At 38.7% G+C, this 23,576-nt stretch overlaps 1 protein-coding gene and 1 long non-coding RNA gene across 3 annotated transcripts in view; one reads left to right on the forward strand and one right to left on the reverse strand.

Moving 5' to 3' along the window:
• The window catches only part of slc6a9 (solute carrier family 6 member 9), a 79,103-nt gene extending 65,482 nt beyond the window's left edge, over positions 1 to 13,621 (reverse strand). Inside the window, exon 1 of one of the 2 annotated variants that reach the window (XM_026148788.1) lies at positions 13,525 to 13,621. The gene's annotated coding sequence lies outside the window, so the exon portion shown is untranslated. Of the gene's footprint in view, positions 1 to 12,610; positions 13,004 to 13,524 lie in introns of those variants that run through there. The other variant, XM_026148786.1, reaches the window with a different exon arrangement.
• Positions 12,410 to 23,204, forward strand: LOC113010018 (uncharacterized). The gene is made up of 3 exons (XR_003270272.1): positions 12,410 to 12,536; positions 22,773 to 22,998; positions 23,083 to 23,204. It is a non-coding gene; the product is annotated as an uncharacterized LOC113010018 (long non-coding RNA).
• Positions 23,205 to 23,576: the final 372 nt, after the last annotated feature.

Genomic DNA, 23,576 nt, shown 5'->3' on the forward strand with positions numbered 1-23,576 from the left:
AGCCTGCATTTTGGGTCCTCAACTTCACATAGTCTTCAGGACCTACAGACAGTGACAGTATGGTCTGACCAGGCACAGCCCCAGCAGACACAACCTGTTTACATTAGAGGAGTTCTTCTGTTAGGTAGCCAGGCTCCATGGATAATGGTTTTCTGCATTCACCGCCCAAAAGAAACAAGATGTTCAGATCCAGACTAACTGGGTAGTTTGTGCTACTCCAGATTATGTGGATAATCCAGAGTCTGTGCAGGATGCCTCCGAGACTGTGCCTCAGCTGGTGACTTTCATTTGTCCCGAGCCTCTGGTGTATCCGAAGCCTGAGCAGGAGCTGCCAGATCCCGAGCCAGTGCAGACTGTGTGCCCTGCACAATCCCAGCCAGAGGAGACTGTGTGCACTGTGCAGCCCCAGCTTCCAGAATCTGAGCCCAAGGGAATTGTGTTGTTTGACCCCGAGTCTGAACAGACTAAGATTGAGCCAGGATGACTCTTTTGTGAGCGGCTTCCAGCTCATCCACCTGACAGTCTCCTTTGTTGAGAGTCATCTGCTGATCATCTGTTTGGCCTCCAGAAGGTCTCTTTGACCACTACTGGACTTCAGATGGTCCCTGCCTCTGTTGTTAGTATCCTGCCATGAGGGGGTCACCCTCATTCGTAAATGCCAGCCTCTAGAGGGTCTTCGTCTCCATCACTGGCCACCTGGCCAGAAGTGGCGATATAGCCCCCAGAACACCTCAGTCACCACTTCTGGCCACCTCTGGAGAGGTCCCTCTGATGCCGCTGCCCACCTGCGGGCCAGCCTCCTGAACTGCTTGGTCTTCAACGCTGGGCCCCAAACAGACCCTCAGAAGCATCCTCCTGCTCAGCTCTGCATTTGGGTCAAACTCCTGAGCGAGTACTTACAAAATTAAAAGTCTTATTCGATTTTTTACAAGGCTACTTTTCAGTTCTAATAGAGTTTTTTTGTGTTCATATTATTGCGTGAGTAGAGTCTTTAATCAATGAAAACATGAGTAAATTAATAAGTAGTTAATAGAGGTAGAAGCTGAGGATGGACACTTTTCAGCGATGGCAACTACAAGACCCTGGTGAGTAGCAGTGTCAGCCCGTCTCTCCAGTCCAGAATAAAATACCTCAGCATTTTTGCTGTCAGAGGATGAAGTCCAACGTTTCTTTTTTTGCAAAGATTAGAGAAAAATCAAAGATTTTCACACTTGTGCCCAAGTACATGCACTACTTTTATGTTGAAAACAAATGCATGCTAATACATGAAACTAAGATAGCTAACATGATTAACAATATAAGAAAAAGAATCTGGATTTCATTGTGAATCCCCAAATGTAAAAGAGTAGGAGGCTGCCTGAAACTGTGCAATATATAGTTTGCCTTAAAGCGTTGGGTTGGGACAAAATCCTTCTCAAACAAAACCCGACACTCTGGGCCTCTCCTTGCCTTGATTTATGACCTCTTGACTTTCCATATCTTTAAATTTAAATAAGTTCATAAAAGTGACAGACGACTTATGACAGAGGTCATGGCAAAATAACAAGTGAGTAATAATAAAGAGGGTTCAAAAGTCAAGGCTCAGGGTTTGCTCTTTGCTTTCAAGTTAATTCCATCAAACTCACAAAGCAAAAGAAAATGTAGTTAATATATTTCAAAGTTAATCCACTTATCCTAAATGCTGCATTAGAATTATGCTGTTTATCAAGGTGGGGGGAAAAAGCCATGATGGCCCTGGATAGTTACACATTAAACACTATGCATAGGCAGTTTTCTTTTTTTGTTGGGGCCCCATTGATCTGGGGATAAAACGGCCTGCTGAGTCAAAGAATTGGAAGGAACGAGGTTCACAAATGACAGATAGTTTGTTGTAATTACATTTTTGCTGAGCCATCGCTTCAGCAAATAAAAGAGCTAAGGTGGATCCACGCAAGAAGAGCTCATGAATTACTTTCCTTTATTTACCAGACAGATGCACCACCAGCCTCCTGCGTGAAACAGTCACACAACCTGTACTTGATTTGTACACATCTACACTGTAGCACTGTGAGACACGACGTACAACGCAGTGGATTTAAGACAAAACAGCACCCATTATTATTGTTTAGAATGCATCATATTTTTGCAAATCGGCCGTGTTTACTTTCAATAAAGTCAATATGCAGCAGAATGATTGGAGCTCCACAAGCTCCGTTTTGTCATAGCAGGCAGTCTGTTCCTCACAACTAAGACATTGTGAGGGTACTCAAAACAGCGGTAACTATGCTTGGGCCTTTGTTCAGCATCCAGTAAATCGAGCCAGCAAACTATGCATTACTTGTGGACTGCAGAAAAAAAAAAAAATAGGGATTCTCACAATAAGGCAATGGCATTGGGAATGAGAAGATATGGGATTTGTGAAGCACACAACGTGATTTATTATTTCTGTATTGTGGCATTTAAATTATATCGTCTGCTGTTGCACACTAGTTTGAGTGGAAGGAGACTGCTGCAAAAACACAGAAACATATCATCAATAGGAGCAAATCTCCTGCCAAGACAACAGGTAAAATTAGTGCTAAATATAGAAATGCAGATAGCAGAGAAAACCTTTTCTGACGACAATCAGTGAGAAGCAGCTGGTACAATAAAAACACACACAGGCATATACATACCTGAAGAGGGCCTGACCTCTCTTATCTTAATGGAATGGAGACTTTGGCCCAGAGATAATAACGATTTAAAGGACCACAAATACACATCGCTTTACAGACATATGCCACAAAAGAAAATGCTCACATGATCTCATGTCATATGAGAAAGGTTGTATCAGTGGGTAATTAAATATCACTCTAATTACTGTGATCTATTAAGTGTCTTTAAGGTACACTTATTCCAGTACAGTAAAGTATAAATTTTATGCCCCTTTCTCTAATTCCCTTGATTGTGAGGACTTTAAAATATCTCATCATTAGCATACATGTCTGCATCAAAGGATTTGGGTAATCTGGAGAAATCTTGGTGTGCAAGAGGTAATGCCAAAAATCAGTATTGAATGTTCATGATCTCTGCACCCTCAGGTGGCACTGCATTTAATAAACAAACAAACAAACATGATGACTGAAATCACTGCATGGGCTCAGGAACACTTTCGCTTCATTGTTTGTGAACATAGTTCACAGTGCCACCCACAAACACAGGTTAAAGCTCTAACATGCAAAGAAGAAGCCATATGTGAACATGATCCTGAGACACTGCTATCTTCGCTGGGTCAAAGGTCATCTAAAATGGACTGAAGAAAAACCGGAAAACGGTTCTGTGGTCAGATGAATTAAAATTTGAAACTAGAGATGGACCGATCCGATATTACGTATCGGTATCGGTCCGATACTGACCTAAATTACTGGATCGGATATCGGAGAAAACTAAAAAATGTAATCCGATCCATTAAATATCACGAAAGCACCTCACAAAACTTGCAACACGCCGTAACTCACCTCAGAACGTTAGCACGTCGGAGCAGTATGCATCACGTGATAGAGCGGCTGTGGCATGCGGGACCTGTCGGTGGTCTGGATAGCATTTGGAGCTTCGCTAGCAACCCGGCATTTCATCTCCGACAAAGTTATCCCGAGAGAAGTAAAGCAAGTGTGTAAGTCCATCTCTGAATGTTTGTAAAGCATTCCTGCGTTAAGCTTAACAAACGATATATGGAGCTACTGCCTCTTCTTGCTGCTACTTCAATCATGAAACTGCTTAACGATCAGCTGATCGGCTTTTCTGTCGCGAGTCCGTGTCTCTAGTTTGCTTTTGGCCCATTTTGCACCAGAAAGAGGAAACCAGCGGCTGAACAACAGCAGCACGTTTAAGCTTGATCAGCTGTTGTTAGAATTTATTTAATATTACTTTCTACTCCAGGATCTTTTTCTACGTAGCTGACGTAACTGTGCAGGGGCGGATCTAGCAAAGTTTAGCCAGGGGGGCTGATAGGGCATTAACAGGGAAAAGGGGGCACAAAGACATACTTTTCTTTCTTATTCTCATTTAAAATGTCTAGCTTTTAATAAATAATTATCTGACACCCAAAGTTTTAATTTGATGTAAAATGAATAGAAGTCAATTACTGTATATAGTGACTATTAAGTCTAATATATACACCCTAGTAAGCTATAGTACTTTTTCCTTTGGGAAGGTACCATCTGTGCAGTCTGCAATTTTGTTGAAGAAAGATGTTGAATCTATTTAATATTTCTTGAAAAATAATTGATTTCTGTGCATTTTTTTTCACACTGCATCAAATTAAGGTTGATTACGTCGATTAAGCATCATGAGGTGGAGCGTGAGGGGTGGTTCCCTATTTTTTATTTATTTATTTTTGTTGTTGCTGGGAGTTGGAACCCTATTAGTTAGGTTGCTTAATATTTATGCTAAGTACTCTTTAAAATACCAGAATAGGGAGGATGGTGTAGGTTTAAGTTTATTAGATTGATCAGTATTGCTGAACTATGAAATTTTTTTTTTTTGCATACAGGTATAACAGAATAGCTTTAGTGTAGTTGTTGTTTTAAACTTGAGTATGAACTTATACAAAATGCAGCAAGATATTTAAAAAACAGTTTTGTTGATTAAAAAACACTATATCGGATTCATATCGGTATCGGCAGATATCCAAATTTATGATATCGGTATCGGTATCGGACATAAAAAAGTGGTATCGTGCCATCTCTATTTGAAACAGAGGCCACATCCTCTGGACGACGGGGACAATCTGTCTTGTTATCAGTATTCAGTTTAATAGCCTGAATCTCTAATGGTATGGACGTACATTAGAGCAGCGGTCCCCAATCCCCGGGCCACGGACTGGTCGAATTTTACCGGGCCGCGAGAGTTGAGGTGGGTGTGAAATTTATGGTTTTCAGGTTTTTTATTGTTATTTTTTTTTAAATCGTTTTTATTGTTAATCTTCTTTTTCTTGGTACCGGTACTGGTTTTATTTTGTTGTATTTATCCGTGACACCTTAAAGGCCAGTCCATGACAATGTTGTCGGACATAAACCGGTCCACGGGGCAACAAAGGTTAAGACCGCTGCATTAGAGTCTGTAGAATAGGCAGCCTACACATCTGGTGGATAGCCACTGACAATTAATGCTGAAAGTTATATGCAGGTGTTAGAGCAACACGTTCTCATCCAAATTACTTTTTTTTTTTTTTTTTTTTAAGCGAAGGCTTTGGATACTTCAGCAAAACAATGCTAAACCCCATACAGCACCCATTAAAACAGCATGGCTTCAGAGTCGGAGAGTCTGGGTGCTGAACTGGCCTGCCAGAAGTCTAGGCCTTTCACAGCTAAAAATATTTGGATTATCATGAAACAATAATTATAACAAAGACGAAGAACCATTGAGCACCTAGGATCTTTTATCAGACAAGAATAGGAAAACATTCCCCTCCCAAAGCTCCAGCAAGCGGTGTCCTCAGTTCCCAGACCTCTATGGAATGCTGTGTGTGCTGGGAGGTGGAAAATGGTGGAGCGGCCACAGCGTTTAAGGATTGGAGGAATGGCTGTTACTTTTACTATACTATTTTTTTATTAGTCCTTTATTTATCCAGGTAAAAAAAAAAAAAAAAAAAATCTCACTGAGATTAAAAATGTCATTTCCAAGAGAGACCTGGCATCATACTAAAAGATAAGAACGCAATGCTGAAATGGAAACTGCGTCAAGGACGGAAACAACTGCATTATACTGCTGATACAACTTGAACTCCTGCCTCTGAGTTGTCATTTTCTGAATTTTCAGTTTGTATCTCTTCTTGCGTCATCTGTGTGTTTATTGGTGTAGAGATATTTGTAGCAACTGTAGCCATCCTTACTTACTCTGTCAACTGTGTTTTGTCATACAGTAACTATATGTTGGGACTCCTTGTGATTGTACATCTCAAGCAGTTTATGATAATAAATAAACTCAGTCTCTACTACTTCCCAGCGTAAAAAGTGCTTCAAAAAGTGCTTTAGTCTGACTCCTGAATGAATGAAGGTAAATATTTTACATTTTGATTGTAGGAGATGCACTGAGGCCAGGTGAATAAACAACTCACTTGCAAACATGCATTAATGAACAGGAACACAGCACAGTATAAAGGTGAAAGCCCTGTTGAATTAATTTGTGATAAGCCTTGAAACATCTTTCTATTTGTTATATTTCTTCTACAAGCTGCACTGAATTTAGATGAATAAGAAGGGTTTTTTATTTTTTTTTATTTTTATTTTTTAGGCGAAAAGGTTTTACATTATTAGGAATGTTGCGCAACATGAGTGTGAAAGCAGTGTTATCCTTACATGAAAGTGTAATAAAAAAAATTAAAAAAAACTGTAAAATAATCATGATCTCTATATTGATCAAAAATAATCATTTTGGTCATAATCGTAAAGCCCTACCTACTGACCATCAAGTTCTCTGAAAATAGCATCACCATTCCTGGAAAACCCCTCAAACATTAGTGCAAAAACAGTAAGTCTTTGTTGATCCCTCATGAGTGGATGAAATATACAGGGTTGGCCATTTATATGGATACACCGTAATAACATGGGAATGGTTGGTGATATTAAAGCCCTGTTTGTGGCACATTAGTATATGTGAGGGGGCAAACTCCTCAAGATGGGTGGTGACCATGGTGGCTATTTAGAAGTCGGCCATCTTGGATACAACTTTTGTTTTGTCAATAGGAAGAGGGCCATGTGACACATCAAACTTATTGGTAATGTCACAAGAAAAACAATGGTGTGCTTGGTTTCAATGTAACTTTATTCTTTCATGAGTTATTTACAAGTTTCTCTTTGTTCACAGCCATCGACATGTTGAACAGGTTAACACGTGAGGAGCGGATCGAAATTGTGTTGATATCTGGTGAACGCAGTAACCGGGTCATTGCAGCAGATTTCAATGGAAGACATCCTACGAGACCACCCATCTCCCATGCTACAGTTAGCAAACTGCTTGCTAAGTTTCGTGAAACTGGTTCAGTGTTGGATTTGCCAAAATGTGGACGCAAGAAAACTGTCACTAATGAAGAAAGATCAGTGGCTGTCCTAGCTTCATTCAGCAAGAGCCCACAGCGTAGCACTCGCTGCATGTCACTGGAGAGTGGCATTAGTCGAACATCCCTTCGGCGGATATTAGCTACTCACAAATGGCACCCTTACAAACTCCAGCTACTGTAGCATCTCAACGAGGATGACCCAGATCGGCGCACAGAATTTGCAGAATGGGCAAAACAAAAATTGGAACAGGACCCTCAGTTCACGCAGAAGATTTTGTTCAGTGATGAGGCAAACTTTTATGTGAATGGTGAAGTTAACAAACAAAACCACCGCTATTGGTCTGACACTAACCCACATTGGGTGGATCCCTCCAAGACTGTTGGAACAACAAAAGTGATGGTTTGGTGTGGTATATGGGGTACAACGATAGTGGGTCCATTCTTCATCAATGGAAACCTCAAGGCCACTGGATATTTGAAATTGCTACATGATGATGTGTTTCCCTCTTTATGCACTGAAGCTGGCATGTTCCCTGAGTTTTTCCAGCAAGATGGTACACCACCACATTATGGGTGCCAGGTACGAGCATTCCTAGATGAACAGTTTCTTGGAAAGTGGATTGGTCGTCGTGGGCCCCCAAGTTGAATGGCCCCCAAGGTCACCTGATCTGACCTCCTTAGACTTATATCTTTGGGTTCATCTGAAGGCAATTGTCTATGGTGTGAAGATACGAGATGTGCAGCACCTGAAACTACGGATACTGGATGCCTGTGCTGGCATTTCTCCTGCGGTGTTGCTATCAGTGTGTGAAGAGTGGGAGAAGAGGGTTGCATTGACAATCCAACACAATGGGCAGCACAATGAACACATTTTATAAGTGGTCAGAAACTTGTAAATAACTCATGAAAGAATAAAGTTACGTTGAAACCAAGCACACCATTGTTTTTCTTGTGACATTACCAATAAGTTTGATGTGTCACATGGCCCTCTTCCTATTGAAAAAACAAAAGTTGTATCCAAGATGGCTGACTTCTAAAATGCCACCATGGTCACCACCCATCTTGAGGAGTTTGCCCCCTCACATATACCAATGTGCCACAAACAGGGCTTTAATATCACCAACCATTCCCATTTTATTACGGTGTATCCATATAAATGGCCCACCCTGTATATCCTTTGATGAAACTTTATTGCTTGATTTGATGTCTTATCAGCTGCAAAAATTTGTATTGTTACATCAGCATTTTTGAGTAAGAGATTGGGGGTTCTGTGTATCTGAGTTCTTCTTAGCACAGAGACCTCTGATGTTGTGTCTCGAATGAAGCTTTAGAGGTTACAGCTCCGAACACTCCTATTACCATTGTGACCACCTTGAACTTCCAATAGTAGCTGAATAGCGTAGTGGCATTACTCTTTTTGGAACAATAAGTCAGCGTTTAAATTCCAGCCAGGGCAGGGGTCCACAGACTAGAATCCCTCATGCTAGTTGTGCCTCCCTCTGCTCATGAGTAAGAGATAAAAAAACTAAAGCCATCGTGACTCAGATATCACCGAGCTTAACAGAGTTTAGGTCAGATGTCAGTGAACCAAGGCATAACAGGCCCAGTTATAATCTGGACACAAGTTCAATTGAGATTTTTTGGCATAAACAAGCCAGTTGTGCTCAAAACCTGTCGAACATGGACAAATTCTGCAAAGAAGAGTGGAAAAAAATCCAAAACAGTGTAAATTTACAGTTGCTGTCATTTCAGAAATAATTTTTTCTTTAAAATGAAAAGTAAGTCAAATTCTATTGGAAGTTGAATAAAATATGCAGGTTTTTGCTGTGGATTTTGTGAAAATATGTCAGTCCAGCAAAAAATGCAGGACATAAGCAGGGTCGCCATAATTAGTAATTTCCCCCCCACTTTGAGCTGCCTTTGATTTCCTTGCAGATTATTTTTGCACCAGATCCACTTGGGCTCTGTACAAAAAACACCTGATGTTTTTCATGACATGATCTTTGAGGACAAATACCACAAAGCAAGAGTAAAGAGGAACTTCGGTGCCCCCTAGTGGTGGTAACATATATTGTGGCTAGAATCCATCCACCCTTTTAAACCAGTCCAGTGTCATCTCCTCCACTTTAGGGCGGAGTTTAACAGAAAGCTTTTATGCATTACTTAACGGTACCATCAATTACTCATTTTGATCCTACTTCAAAGCAGCTGCAATTACAGCTATTAATTACAGAGATCTGTGACACCACAGCTAACCCGCTGATGTTGTGTTGCTACTTCTCTGCATACCTTTGCTCAGTTTTCTTTTGTTTTTGTCTTGATGTCTTTCAGTGCGTAAAGCTCATCTTCTGCTCTAGTTGTCTGGGCATTCCAGACATCTGGACATGTCCGACCCAACGCTTCACAAAAATAACACTGAAATATCTGAGAGCATTCTGTGAAAACTGTCTGATGCAAGCCATGGGAAAATTCCACAGTTACAGGTATTCAAAGCTATAGACAAATGTGTTGCAAGATACCTTAAAGCACATGAAACCCTTCTGTGACACATGACTGACATCTGGACTGATAATCAGTGCCAAAGGATACAGTTTTTCTATAACTTGATGATTAAGTAACAAGGTGAAACATGGATGATGATTGAGTGAACATAGATGAATGGACCACAGACTTCTCAAGCTGTCACACAGTTTGTCAGATAACATCCAAAAAGGCACCAACATCACCACGGCAACTAACCAGTTTTTGGAGCCAGCCCTGCTCAGTTTTTATAACCTACTACAATGCAGTTCTTCTGCAACACTTTTAACCCCAGAGTTACCATTTAGTTAAAGATTAAGTGAGCAACAACATGTTTTTAAAACAGAGCATTGACATATTATCATAACCTTTTTTATGGCATACGTGTTAAGACTTAACTACTTCCACATCCAGCTGACAGTTTCTTTAATTCATGTTGTCTATTTCATTCATATTGTGCCAAATCACAACAACTGTTGTCTCAAGTAGAGAAAACCTAAACAATCAGACGACCCACTATGAGCAAGCAATTGGTGACAGCAGGAAGGAAAAACTCCCTTTCAACAGGAAGAAACATCTGGCAGAACCAGGCTCAGGGAGAGGCAGCCCTCTGCCATGACCAGCTGGGGATGAGGGGCAGGAGACAGAAGAAAACACATACTGTGGAAGAGAAATTCATAATAACTAATGATTAAATGCCGAGTGGTGTATAAACACATGGAGAGTGGTAAGAGGCGAGTGAAGAAAAAAAAACACTCATGGAAAGCCCCCAGCAACCAAGGCCTAATGCATTTAACTTTGAAACTGTTCTTTGGATGTTGGCATTCCAATTCCAGACGGGTAGGATTTCCTTTTCATATATGAAAACATAAGGAACCAATGTGACAACTTACAGGTAGGGTTTAACTTTACAGAACCGGTGATGGGGAACAAATTTTATCACTTATAACTTTATGAACTATTTAATAAAGTAGGAAAAATGAAGGCTCGTGTTAACTATTGGTAGCTGGTTTACCACTTGGCAAATGTTAGAGCTTCCTCCTACACTACCACTTCCCCTTCAATGTTCAACAAGAAACTTGCAGGTAAGCCACTGAATAATAGCTTAAGTACACAAAGCTATTCATTTTAAAGTTTAAATGTCCTTAATTAAGCTATCAAAACAGGTTTGTCAGCCCTGTCTAGACCCCTTCTCCACTTTGTATAACCTGGATTGTTCAGATGCACACATGTTTTGTAGAAAACCTGAACTCTTTAACAGAATGAGACTGTGTGTCAGGAAGTGCATTATGAAACCATGTGAGCAAGAGCAACTCACTGATGTTTTTCATGTAAATGGTTAGATTTGACAGTTCAGTAGTCACTACCTATAAACATTGTTATTTAGCTATGAGGATGTGTTGGAGACATAACAAAGTTGGAAAAGCTTAATTTTCATTTTCTAGCATTAAATTACCACATTATATTGTTGAAATAACACTCTTATTGGTAATTTACTTTTCACTAGCTTTTAAAACACTCAAAGGAGGGCTGGACTTGTGATCACGGTAAAGGAACCCATGTGGCCTAGAGAGCAGTGCCTCGGGAAAACAAATAGAAAATGTTAAAGAAAAGTACTCTTTTGTGGGAGTAAAGATTCAATGGAAAAGGGTGGCATGTCTTTTTATAGTGGGCTGGACTGTTGTTAATGCATGCACAGTCTCTGTTGACATACTACACATTTATCATTCAGCCCAACAAACAATTTGAATAAGTTGTGACGATGCACTTGAAGCATACAGAACACATTAATTCTTTACTGATCAGTGGGAAGCTTAGACTGCATTGAAAAACTAGAGAATCACCATTGATGACACAATGATTCATTTTATCATCAATGAAACAGCAACTCTTTATTTGATGTTTATCTTTGTTTATGTAAAACTGAAAGTTGTCTCAATTAACATCATCAGGGATTTGATACTTTTCATTTTCTGTATAGAAATTCTCTGTAAATACTACTACTGCTACCACTAATAATAATAATAATAATAATAATAATAATAATAATAATAATAATAATAATAATAATAACAACAACAACAACAACAACAACCTGGCTTGCTGTAATATTACAAGAAATGCATAATTTTGTGATTTTCAGGCCATTACAGCATTTATCATCAGTAATAACACTAGAAGTTCAATAACCATTACTTGAATTAAATAAATGTAACATTGGCATCTTACCTTAGGTACATAATTTGTTATTCACTTTAAGGTACATAACAAATCATGTAACTAAAAGTGAAGTTTTCAAAGAAGTTCACTATGAGCACAAGCAATTTTCAGATATGTAATGGTAGACAGCATCAAAGTAAGAAAGGAAGAATAGCAGCAACAGAGCTGTCAGGAATGATCAAGACGGTGCCAAGAAAAGAGTCTGACCGCTGCACTTGATTCCCACCCACTTTGACAAAGGCCACAACCATGTCACCGCAATGTCATTGCATGAGAACAAAAAAAATGTGTTTGATCAAGTTGGACAATTGCTGATTGAGGCCAACTCTAAACCTATCTAGCATGTTAGATCGCTACAACTAAGTTTCTGTAGTTCAAACGTGGGCTTGTTTGATTTCATTCAACAGTGTCTCTGTTAGTGATACAAGCCTTTCACCCTTGAGACAAAGTATCTGACAGGAAGAAAGGGAAGAGGACGTAAGAACATTCTACCGCGGAAATCCCCCCCCCCTCCTCCCCCTTCAGTTTCTTTATCCCGCCCCCAAACACCACCACCACCACATCATCTCCAAGCATCCCCCCCAAAATGCTCCCTTTCCCCCTTCAAGTAGTAACAAGGAGGGTTTACAAGCAGTGCCACGTGTTCCCTGCTGCCGTTAAAATAACAGCTCCTCAACATCACTTAGTTACCAGAGCAATCATCACCCTTACTTCAAACCGAGACCGCCGGCTGTACGCTTTGTCTCCCTTTAACATCAGCCGCTCGACGCGCAACGAGGTAAAAGACAAAGTTGCTCCTTAATGACTCCGCGTTAAAAGACCACTGAGGTGAAAAACTGAAACACAACCTACTTTTTCTTTTGCCGGTCGTTAGGAGATCTGGCCGTGTAGAGGTGATCCTGCCACCTGGTCGCACTCTGCACTGTGTACAAGTTTTTCCGCCAGTTTTGGCTTATTGGAAGTTGCATCACCTTGGTTTTGTCGTCCACCCCCCGGCGTCTGTCACCGCCTGCCCAACAGCAGCTCCTCCTTTTTTTCTTTCTTTCGCTTTACTCCAAAATCGGCGACCATGTGGGGCACACTGACTGAACAGACCTGTCAGAGGCTCTTATTGATGCGGGTTACTGCGTCAGTTTGGCGGTGCTACCCTGTATCTGCTCACTGTAGTGCATGGCCACCTTCAGACACTCACCAATTACGCGTTTAAGTATCGATCCCGAACAGCACGTGCCTTTTCTATATATGAATACAAGCCCTTATATGGTGACTAGAAGCCAAACTTGGGTGCCATGGAAACATTGTAGATTACTACGGGAGCATTTAAACTGCTGTGACACGATGTAGGTGCCTGTCACTCCCTCCCCCTCTACATAATGCATAATTAGTGAAGCTACACGTGTTCAGCGGTGTGCTGAACGCTTTCTCTTTTGTTACACTGCAGCGGTTCCTCTCGCAGATCAGTGTGTTTGTGACTCACCGCATGTGCGTGTTTTCTGACATTTTGTATGTCCGGTATGGGTTAGTGTGCTCTGATGAAGAAGCGAATTGAGCCCAATAAAGGCAGAGGTAATGAGTCCATGCGATGCCCCAGACAGGTGCGGTAGCCTATAGGCTGTGTAGTGCAGTAAGCCACTGCTGATAGAATGAAGCTTCTGGGCGTCCACAGAAAACATGATGGGTGTGTGGCGGATGATAAGACGCAGCTGAAGAATGAATGATAATACTCCGGAGGGTTTTTTTGAATGGCATGCAGATATGGGCTTTACCTTCTACCTTGCTTCTGGAGAGATCAGATTGGAGGCTCGTTAGGTTTAACGCCGAGGAGAAAGCAGGCACGCCGGCATGGTGCTGGTCAGAGGCTGGAGTGAGAGGAGGGAGGTGAGGGTTTTCCTACAGTCGGGGTGGTAAACAACATTTTGGTGAAGGTGTTCATGTTGAACGCCGTATAATAATGTCTATCTATAATGCCAATAAAGGTATGAAAGCAAATGGATCCACAAATAGATGCTTACATTTTTCTTTCTTTCAACACTATATAATCTAGAAATTAATAATATGGCAATTATGGGGATTCGGAAGTTTTTCTTTTAATGTATAACAAAATAGGATTGTGGAATAATCTCTGTGGGCTTTGACAACCTCTAAACAACTCAGTTACCTCAGCTGGCTCTTGGGTAAAGTTAAAGATAAGTTTGAAGTTGACAATTTCATTTATCTTTATATTTCTTCCAGAAAATCAAATTGCTGAATGAGCACTATGGACATAAACCTTAAACCTATGGAAATAAACAATACACATATATACCCATAAGAATATATAAATATATGAACATCTATTGCATATCAACAATGTACTGATAATATTACAAAAAATATTCTTTTCAGTCTTGCAATATCAAGAAAAAGTAAAGTACTGGACGACCCCTCATTTCTTTATAATTTGCGTCCAAGGAAACACATTTTATTATGCATTTTTTTCCAAGTACTTTTGAGCAGTAGTTCTTCAGGTTTTCGAAGGTTTCAATAATTTTTCTTTCAATGCTGACTGCTTTGTGCCTAACCCGTTTCAGAGGAAGCCACCTAACACTGAATTATTCACAAGAGCCTGAAAAACTATTCCTGAAGACCACTTAAAGAAATTATAAGAAAACCAGCCAAAGAGACTTCAGGCTTTGTTAAAGAATAAAGGTGGTCATACAAAATCTAGTCTTTCAGCCGTGCTAGAATTATACAAACAGTTTCTACCGTATACACTGTATTTCCATGTATCTTGTAAGAAGTTTTGAAAAATTGCTGTACTTATTTCCCATTGTCCTTGCAAAATATTTTTTTAAATGACAGTGAGTGCAAGACTTTTGCACATTACTGTACATGAAGTTATTGATTTTCTCCATTTGTAAATTGTGATCTGATACATTTGCAGATTTGGTCTGCTCTGCTCTGGTGGCCTGTTCTGCTAAACATTCAGTTGTGTGTTTTGAGTCTATATTACATATTCTATGCATTTCTATCTTTGAGACTTTTCAGCTCTATGATCATGAGCCTTGTAAAATAGATTTTTGGAAGATATGGTTCAATCAGCAGGTGTGATGTGTGAATTAGACTTGAGGCTTGCTAACTCCTGAATTCAATTAGCCTTCATGTCTTTAGCCTAGAGATGTAAATATTTTTAAATCTATACTATGTAGATCTGTATGTAATGTGGACAAGGATAGCACAATTTTTGTCACTCACTTAATATCACCAATCTCTAAAGCCCATTTGAATAGTACTGGATACTTTGTATTTAAGTACAAACAATTTTGGACTCATTACTCAAGACGTACTTTAAACATGCATTAGAAAATATGTTTTGTCTATCGACTAAAAAGGTTCTTAGAAATAAATCTAGTAACCTGTCGATGCAAACACGTGTGAAATCACTCAAACCGAAAGAGGAGGAAAGAGAGACTTCTTGCTTTGTGCTTCTTTTTTTAGGGGCAGCGTACTTTACAATAAGAGGCTATAATTCTGCAACAGGAACTTACATAAAACTCTACAAGATGTTACAAGAGGAAACTTTTCTGTTCCATTTCTTGTCTATCACAGTTCCTCAAATTTCTTTGGTCTAATGTGCTTTTGAAGTTATTTTTTTTTGCTGTAAAGAAACACGCCTTCCGTAGAAATGGTTGTTACATAGCTTAAAATAAAACCGGTTACATATGTTAAGAATGGGAAAAAAGTTATGTCAGGACATTTAAAGCATTTCTATTGTCTGTTACTTTTAAAAAAGAAACTGGAATCGTGCAGAGTGCCATTTTATATATATATATATATATATATATATATGTATATGTATGTATGTATGTATGTATGTATGTGTATGTATGTATGTATGTATGTATATGTATGTATGAAGCGTTTAGAAAGTGTCGATGAGTGACAATATTTATCTGGATATTTCATGAACTGCACTAATGGGTTAATTTAATGTTGATTTTATTTATCAATTATCTAGTTATGTGATTTTGTGAATTTGCCACTGTAAACATACTGCCTAGTGCGGTTTTACGACCTCAGTACAGCCACTAAATATTCATTGATTTCTACAGTGCAGTTTTTTCAGCTGACAAATAGAATGCACAAAATAGATTTAGACATTTTTTTTGTGAGTCACTTTGAAAAGTAAGTAAAACTAAGCTGTTTTTCAACTAGTTAAAACTGAAAGTTATTTCGACTGAATGGTGCAGAAGGATGAGTCTTCTCATGACCTTTGACCCCAAAAGATAGCATCTAAGTGTTTAAGGAATGGCATGTCTGAAAGGAAACCCTGTCAAAAAGGATGTTTTCAGAAAATACAAAAATAAGTGACTTACAACTTTTTCACTGCTTCAATAATTTCAGGCAAAGTGTAACTAAAGGTGACATAAGATTAAGTAGTCAAAAATTTGAATTCATTACCATTATCAACCATTTCCTGCCTAGCATTTGTAGATGGGTAGTGACTTCTGACCTAGTGACAGTTGACAAGGCCCAGAATCCCTTGGGTTAGATAAACAAAGCCAGAGATGTATACATAGTTTAACCTCCTTGACAACACTCACACAGAATGCAAATATTCCACTAAAGTGAACTAGCAAGGAGTTGTGTTACAGAGTGGCTCAATACATAATATTGTTGACTCATGTTTGAAAAACGAACCTATAATTAGTGAGACTGACTTTAAATACATGATCGTTTATTTCAAAACATGAGGACTTGCAACACCATACATTGCTCCTTTTGAGCATATCTTTCTTTATTAGATTTATACAGTTATAAGAGCACCCTCGCAGGAAGTGTATCATTAAGTAAATGGTCCTTTTTTTTGCTGTAGGTTATGGGATTCTGTTTATAATTAAATTCATTCATCAGTTCATTAACTTTCTTCCACTTATACAATGTTGGATCATGGTAACAGCAGACCGAAGGTTACCCACCCATCCCTCTCACGATGAATATTTTCAGCACTTTCTGTGGGTGTTCTGTGAGTTTACCAGTCAATCTCTATCGAGTTTGACATGCCCCCAAAAAACAATGATAGAAGTCTTTTATCTGGGATCTGCAATGGATGCCCACAGCTACTTTGAGCTCCTTCTGGGTGTCTGAGCTTCTCACACTGTTTCTGTATGGGGTACATTGCAAAGTCACTATTTTGGTCACTACCAAAGCAACGGTAAAGTAGCTTCTAACCTTAGTGTAGCTCAAACTTTGGTCTCACTTATGGGCATGGCAAAGTTTGGAGATTCACCTGAATTCTTATTAGGGATGGACCAATCTGATATAGAGTATCTGTCTGATCCTGACCTAAATTACTGGATCGGATATTGGGGATATTGCTTTCACACTGAAAGCACCTGGAGCCTCGCTACGTGCTGCCAAACCAGCGTTACATCTCCATGCAAGCTATCCCAGAGAAGTAAAGCAAGTGTTTAAGTTCATCTCTGAATGTTTTTAAAGCATTCTGATGTTAATCTTAACAACCGATATATGGAGCTCGGATGTCTGTGCGTTGTTGTTGCTAAGTCTGACCATACAATGGATAGACTCAAGTTATACTTTGAAAAAAAATGTGCTGCAGGCTAAACAGTTTTGTGGTTCAGGAAAAAAAAACCTATGAAAAACACTTTTTTTTTCATACTTGTGTTAAGTTTTGTATAGAAATTACACAAAATTCAGTCTCAGGTTAAATGTGATAGAAACAGCTTACACTGACATCCATCTTGATAAAAGATGAGTGTCATGAAGCTGTTTTCTCATTTATTTGCACTGCTTTCCACTCTGGATGTCTATTTATGTTAAGCTTTAAGTATAAAAGGGTCCAGTCTACAACTTGTTTTTTTGAACTTGTTGAATATAAACATTTTGTGCTGATATTGCACTTCTTTTTTCAGAACCAAAGAGTTTTTGAAATCAGTATAAAATTGCATTTTAAATTACTTTTTAAATACTAAGATTTAAAGTTCTCCTAAAGGTTTAAATAAAAAGATCAGTATTGCTGCAAAATATTTTGGGTGCAGTGTATTTTTGCATACAAGTGTAATAGCTAAGCTATTACACTTGTGTTTTGTCTCTTTAAGCTTGAGTAAACAAAATGCAGCGAGATATTTAAAAAAAAAACAAAAAAAAACATTTTTATTGATTATAAAATAGACTATATCGGATTCATATCGATATTGGCAGATATCCAATTTCATGATATCGGTATCAGTGTCGGACATAAAAAAAAAAGTGGTATTGTGCCATTTCTAATTCTTATTTGTGCAAATTAGCCTCTATGTCATAAATTCCTCTTATGTTTACATCCTAAGACAGAGGGATGTTTTATAGCCCATTTCTCATATCTCAACCTAGTGTGGCAGCAGAATTTTTTTGTTATTGTGTGATGTTTCTTCAGCCTTACACTAAACTCCACTAGCATATGCCTTAGCTCCATCTCCTTACCCAATACATTCAGTCAAGCCAATAAGTGGTTTAACAGCCTTTTCGGTTAGTTTCATCCCCCTTCGAAGTTTGATTTCCAGGTACTGCTTTAGCTCGTTTAGTGCATTGTTAGCAATAGCCAGATTTTTCCAGAAGATGATGCACTTGAGATGAGTACTCCTTTCTGGTAGCAGGGTGCTGTAATAATTCCCACGATTCACCAACCTCTCCAGTGGACCTCTGGAGACTCTGATTTGGATAAGCAAATTTAGATAAATAGACAGTATTAAAAAGAAAGGATCTTATGTATGATAACCACCTTAATTCTTCAACACAGTCTGAGCTGTCTTAGGCACCTTTCTTGTAAATTCTTTAAACAAATAATCCGCATGCTGACTTAATGCAGAGCGACAAACATACAAAAAAATGTGTGGTCAAAATATTAGGACTTCCTCGTTTTTTGGACACACTACCGATAAAAATGATTTAAGTATTCATGTTTATACATGCATAAATACATTAAAGCAAAGCGTCACAGTAAGTCTTTAGGTACTTTAACCAATCCAGTGATTGACTCCCCAAAACAAACAAAATTCATTATTTTATTTAATCACAAGAAAGTGGAAACAAAAGCAATAAGGGACTGTAGGATCTAAAATGCATGAACATAACTATTATGCATAATGAGTTATAAGAGGTTTAAACAAGAAGCTAATCTGATTTTTAAATATAGTACCAGTGGTCGGCTACTTGTGATCTGCAAATAAGAAGGACAACTAGTGAGGAACCTCAGGATTTACAAAGAGTTTCACAATGCAACACGAGCACTGGAGCACTGGAGTTGGACGAAGGGTATAAGACTACAGTTCACTGCGTCTTATGTCTCGTTCAGCCTTCGATACAAGTCAGCCTGCGATATAAATCTAATGATTAGCAGTTATCTGTTGACTTTTCGCTCTCACCAGATTAGTGTACATGTGATGAGTTGTGGCTTTTTGGATAATTGCACACAAGCATTAGTTGAATCCCAGCATGCCTTTTCTCTGTATAACTAGTCTTCTTAGTAACATGGGAAAAGCAACAACAAAAGTAAACACTTCAAGTAAAAACTTGAAGTGAAGTAGCTAACAGTATGTTTAATACACTGCCCTCAACTGGCAGTAGCCTAAAACAACACAAGCACGATGCCCAGACGTTTGTACTGGGGTTACTTTCAGTATTCTTCCTGCATACAAACACACATTACATGGCTGTGCAGAGAAAACCCTTGAAACTGAACTACAGTTTGGATCAAATTCATTTTTATTTTTTAAAAACACAAACGATATTAGTAACATGGATTTCTGGTGATATATTTTAGGTATTTGTGAGCTGCTGGAAATCCAGAAAACAACCTCATAGCACATAAAATTTCTCTACTTTGTTATGCACCCATTATTATGGTAATGTCCAGGTGGAAGAATCTTAAGAGAAGTTCGACTCAACACATGACAAAGTAATTTAGACTTGGTCATTTATGATCTGAGGAAAAAAAATCCAATAATACACAACTGTGAGAGGCTGCAGTGTATGAGCCTTTGTTTTCAGAGTGACTGCAGTAATAGGTTCAGCTAAACATTAATTTAACAGGAATTTCAGCCTATTCCTCTCTACAGAAGAGCTTTTGGGATACCAGTGGGTTTTATCACGTGCTATTTATTTCAAGTACACAACATTCCATTGAAAGACAGTTCATGCATATATTACTTCGAGGCTGGACTATTTTAATTTATTATTTTCATGTTCTTCTAGAAACTTTGTGAAAAAACTTCAGTTGTTCCAAAATGTGACAGTACTGTCAGGGATTAGAACGAGACAGCATATTTCTCCCATATTGGCGTTTGTTCATTGCTAGCTGTTAAATCCAAAATCAAATTTAAAATCCTTCTCCTCTCATACAAAGCTCTCTATCAGAGTGCTGGTTTACTTGTTGTTCCTAGAGTAGTTAAAAGTAGAATGTGAGGCAGAGCCTTCAGCTTTCAGACCCCTCTTCTGTGGAACCAGCTCCCAGTTTTGATTCAAGAGACAGAAACCCACTCTACTTTTAGGATTAAGCTTAAAACCTTACTCTCTGATAAAGCTTCAAGTGACCCTGAATCATCCCTTAGTTACACTGCAATAGGACAAGTCTGCTGCGTTTTTCTTCTTCACTCAGCCTTTTTGATGATGATGATGATGAAGATAATCTTTTATTTTGGACATATAAAACAAACAACCAATATATACATAGATAGCTGCATATGTATACACACATACACAGATATATGCTCAAACAAAATAAACCAAATCTCAATGACATGAAATAACTCAATCATGAAGTCCGAAATGGTTTAGTTCTGATGGGTGAGTACTGTGTGTTAAGGACCGAAACATTGTTACCTCCTAAATATGATGTCAGGTCCTCTAACAAAGGTGGTGGGATTACTGACTGTTCGGCTGCACTGTCTAGCCACACTGCTAGAAGGTGTTAACCTCTTACAAACTACTACTATTACTACTGTTTGTAAGAGAAGGAAATCACGGTTTATGAAGAGCTAGCGGGAGAGCTGGGATCTTGTAAAATTTATTCTAACATGCCAAGTGAAAGGAATGACGTTTCCCATTCAGGTTTGTAAGAGGTTAACACCTTCAAGCAGTGTGGCTAGACAGTGCAGCCGAACAGTCAGTAATCCGAAAGCAATTATAGATGAGAGGGATTGTGATTTAAATGACTGTACTGATAATGTGTCTGCAGAAAATGGTAGAAAGATGAGTAAAACAGGAGTGTAGCAATCAGTTTTGTTAGTCTGAATCTCTCATCCTGAAGCCCCTGGTCTATGATATTCCCTCCAGTGACATTCTTTTATGTTTTGATTTTTCTGTTTCTGTGTTTGACTTCAAAAACAGTTCCCCAGTTGACAGGGAAAATCTTACCCCTATTGTTCCATGAAGATTACTCATACACCTAAAACTGGAGTTATCAAATCTGACACTGAGTCTGCTATGTTGAAATGAAGCCATTCTTCCCAGTATTTTTGCAAAGTCGTTTCACTTAGTGTGTCTGCATGCTGACGCCCTCAGCATCATTATATCAGTGTAATGCCCTGGTGGCAAGGGTTATTTGTCAGGTAGAATGTGTAACACTCTGTGTAATTAATGTTACAGTTATGGATTTAAAGAGAACTAAAGAAGGAACTAAAGACAGAGAGAAACAAGCAATTTAAAAGTACAAGGAAAGTAAAAGTAACATCATAAACAGGAAGCTAAGGAGCTTTAACATGCTTTAAAACCAAAAAGAAGTCACAAACCCACAATAGGCAAAATGAATCTAATGATCTTCATAAGTTTGGCTCAGAACTAAAGGTAGAGAAACAAAGTGGCAAAGGGGCTTGTACCAGGGATCAGGAAAACAATCATGCATATGAAGTTTGGATTGACAGACTTTCCAAGTATCCTCATGTTGTATTTAATGATAAATCATTCTGTGTGAATAAACCTTAACACTAGTTAACAACTTTACATTCCTATTTCATTATATATCTCATTAGGTTAGATGGGGCAGTTAATTCTCCAAACAAAGCTAACAAAGCTGGACTTGCAGCAGTGATATTGCTCGCTGGGAAACAGATCACTTGTTAAGAACTCATTTCAGGCACTCCTAAACTGGCAAATGTTTACAATGCTGACATGTGAGAATCACCCTTCAACACTTTCCTTAAAGATGTAAAGCACGGGTGCTTGTGGGGAGAATTTGCATATGCATACCTGTACAATGCAAAACAGGTTTTATTGCATGGGGCCTGAAACAGAAGGAGAACCTAATTCTAAGATGTTTCCAACAACATGAAAAGTACTAACAGAGCTAAAAACTAGTACTTTTTGTTCCTTTTAAAACCTTTAACAACTGTTACTTTCGTGGTAAATGGTAAAAACAGTTTAAATGCACGTTGCAGTCAAGTCTTATGGCAGTTGAAATTGGCAGCAATTGCAATGTATAAACTTGTGACTCTTGTTTGACTGGTTTATTTATACCTAGACACTTTCTCTGATCCATAATGACTAAAATGATTTTTTGTGCAACATTTGCTTTAATTATACTTTCTGCTGAGTGTTTCTTGCTACACTTGGTGTTGGCTCTCACTGTAGTACTGTAGCTTAATCCATGTAGGTTGTTTTAATTATAAATCTTTAGATAGTGACTTATTTCATAGTGTAATCATCACGTTTTATCCAAAACAAAATTTCTGATTTCCGAAATTGATTTCGGGAAATCTTTGAAATTTGTGTGTCGTATGCTTAAAGATTTTTTGAAATCTTCTGAAACTACAAATGTGAAAAAAAAAACCCAACTGGGTACCCAGAAATCTGGTGAATAATATTTCTGGCAGTCTAAGCACAAATACCTTGGTGTGAAGCTGTTCATTAGAACAAATGGTTAATCTGATAAAACTAATCTGACAAAAGGATGCACTACAGGGGTCTTTAAAAAATTACTTATGCTTTGGCTAATTTACTCATATGAACAAATGGATGTTTTTCATTGCACTGTCTCAAGCGCAAGGATGAGGCTTTTCAAAGATGCCTTAAAAAGGAGAGCTCAAACCCCAGCCTGCGTAGACCAGCATTAACTAAAAAAGACACAAAGATGAACAGCAGGAAACAACACTGGAGCTGCACCTACCAGACGTCTGAGGGGGCCTATGGATGAGCTTAAAATTAAGAAAACCCTTCTCTGTGAGAAATTAAAGGAAAATGAGGCTGAATGGGAAACCTTGCTTCAGGTTAGCTGATTGTGTCACTCCATCATAATGTCATTTTTGGTCTTAACATCTTTTTTAGACTGAGTTTAACAAAATAATTTGTAGTCTTTCCACCCAGGAGCTTGCACCCAATGCCAAACATCAGGAACAAACCCTAGAAACAAGTTCTCGTGAGGAAAAACTGGAAAATCAGAGAGGCAGAAGAGGAGGAAATGAACAAAGAAAGAAAGGACAAAAGAAAGCAGAAAGGAAAAGGATGAAAAACGAAGAACAGAAGAAGAAAGTGAAGAAAACTTTGAGAGTGAGAGAAAGATGTGATGAGAACATAGAAGATCAAAATAACAGCTGAGAAGAAACGAGAAAAGGTGGCAGACGCAAAGCAGCAAGAAAGAAGAAAAGAGATTAGCTCGAGCAGAGGATCTAAACCCCAACCTCTACCCTCTCTCCTCCTTCCAGTCTTACCTGTGCTCTCACTTTCCCTACTACTATTTACCCTTGTTTTGCAAACATGTACAGTGCACCAATTTCGGATGAAATTTATTGAACTATCATGTATTCATTTTAAAATAAACAGCGGTGCTCCAGTTTTAGTCTTTGCC

This window comes from Astatotilapia calliptera, chromosome 18 (assembly GCF_900246225.1).
Source record: "Astatotilapia calliptera chromosome 18, fAstCal1.2, whole genome shotgun sequence".
Taxonomy (NCBI): domain Eukaryota; kingdom Metazoa; phylum Chordata; class Actinopteri; order Cichliformes; family Cichlidae; genus Astatotilapia; species Astatotilapia calliptera.